We start from the raw sequence: 2,242 nt of genomic DNA, 5'->3' as shown, positions 1-2,242 counted from the left end.
TAGGAATTCTGGTCTTCTCTGTGTGTCTTTTGGTTAATTTGTCTAAGGCTGTGTCAATCTTGTTTGTTTTCTCAAAAAGCCAACTTTGTTTTTCATTGATTCTTTGTATTGTTTTTGTTTGCCTGTTTATGGGTCGTTAATTTCTGCACTGGGTTTTTTTTTTTTATATTTCAGTCATTTTTATATGGTCATTACAGATGGCACACATGTACAGAAATGCCACAGTGAGCCACTTCTGGGCAGCTTGGGGATTCTTCTATGCAATCCCTGTGTGTAAACTCAGAAAATGCTGAATTAAAATTTTAAAGAAAAATCTCAATAAAAGCCTTGAAATATTTATTCTTTGGAAGCCTACACTTAAAAGAACCTCAAATTAATTTGCTAAATGGCTTTTCTCTGATTTTAAATACCTAGGCAGCACATATACTAAAATTGGAACGATACAGAGAAGATTAGCATGGCCCCTGCACTGGGTTTTTATAATGTCTTCCTGTCTATATTTTTGTATATTATATGTGTCTCCTTGTCTGGAGCATTCAGCTGTGTCTTTATGTTTTTAATATGACATTACTTCAGTTCTTGTATAGAACTTGTTTCTTTGGGATGTTTCCTTCAAGGAACATTAAGTTTCCTATCTCTTCTGACTAATTGTGGTTTGAAGTCTGTTTTGTCAGATGTTAAGTCCTGCATGCCTCTTAGTTCACTTGCCTGTGATAGTATTTGGCCATCCTTTGACCCCCAAGGTGATTTTGGTCCTTAGAAGGAGCAGAAAGGTAGATCCTCTTTCTACTTTACCAGGTTAGTGGGAAATTTTTTATTAGGGAATTAAGATCATTAAAATTGAGAGTTGTTAATAATCAGTTTCTCCACATTTTTCCTATTTTGCTGTGGTAATTTGGGGTTTTATCTCTCCTCTTTCTCTCTTTCTCTGTCTGTCTGTCTGTCTGTCTGTCTCTCTCTCTCTCTCTGTCTCTCTCTGTCTCTCACTCTCAGTGAACTGTTCTGGGATTATTTAGTTCCTGTGTCCCCTTAGTTGTAGTTTACTTTCTTTGCACAAGAGTCTTGTAAACTAAATGGGTGAGATTATTCAAATAGATATGATTTGCTCATGTATATTGAAAAGTAATTTACATATACATTATAAATTGATCATGACTTTCCATCTCCCAGCTCCTCTGAGATCCTCCCTACCTCCCAACCACCAAACTCCCCATTTGGAAAATCAATAAACAAACAAACACAATAGAATATTTTAAAAATCATTGTAAAGTTATCTCATATCCTGACCTGAGTTGCCCCCTTCCTCCTCTCCTCTCAGTTCCTCTCCTCAACCTCCCCTCTGCCTCCCCCAGCCCATCCTTCCATTCAGAAAAGGACATACCTCCCACAGATGTCAACAAAGCATGGCATATCAAGTTGCAGAAAGACTAAACACCTCCTCTTGAATTAAAGCTGGGCAAGACACCACAATATGAGGAATAGGGACCCAAAAGCCAGGAAAGGAATTAAATACAGCCCTTGCTCCCAGTGTTAGGAGTCTCACAAGAAGACCAAGCTGAAGAGCTGCCACATATATGCTGAGGTTCTAGGTCAGTCCGTGTAGGCTCCCTGGTGTTCAGTTCAGTCTCTATCAGCTCCTATGAGCTCAAGCTAGTTGATTGTTTGAGTTCACTTGTGATGTCTTGGACTCCTCCGGCTGCTACAGTCCTTCCTCTCTCTTCAGCAGGATTCTCTGAGCTCAGCTAAATGTTTGGCAGTGGCTCTCTGCATACTTTTTAAATCAGTTCCCAGATGAAGCCTCTCTGATGGTAATTGTGCTAGGCACCAATTTACAAGTGTAGTAGAATATCATTAGTCATAATGTCACTGACATTTTTTTTCTTCAGTCATGTTTCAGTCTATCCTAGGACTCTGGGTCATCCAGCCTCTGGGTCCTCGGGCTCCAGGCAGTGTCAGGGGTGGCCTCACTCTCCAGACATGGATATGATTGGTTGATCACTCCTACAGTCTCGGCACATCACATAGACAGGGAAAACAGGTCCAAGGTTTTGTAGCTGCACTGGTGTCCTACTTTCTCCACTGAAAGACTTGTCTCATCATGAGCGATGACCAGTTCAGACTACATATCTGCTATTTCTAGGAGTCTTTACTGGGTTCATTCTTGTAGGCTCCTGGGAGTTTTCCATGCACCAGGTTTCTACCTGACCCTGAAATGCACTCCCCTTTCCAGCCATGTCTTTCA

At 40.5% G+C, this 2,242-nt stretch overlaps 1 pseudogene; it reads left to right on the top strand.

Annotated features, from left to right (window-relative positions):
* The first annotated feature begins 406 nt into the window (after window positions 1–406).
* LOC127213646 (uncharacterized) lies at window positions 407–504 on the top strand (annotated as a pseudogene).
* The last annotated feature ends 1,738 nt before the right edge of the window (window positions 505–2,242 follow it).

The sequence above is a fragment of the Phodopus roborovskii genome, unplaced genomic scaffold, assembly GCF_943737965.1.
Source record: "Phodopus roborovskii unplaced genomic scaffold, PHOROB, whole genome shotgun sequence".
In the NCBI taxonomy this organism is placed as follows: domain Eukaryota; kingdom Metazoa; phylum Chordata; class Mammalia; order Rodentia; family Cricetidae; genus Phodopus; species Phodopus roborovskii.
Note: the sequence above shows the minus strand (reverse complement) of the source record. Positions and strands in the feature narration are given on the sequence as shown.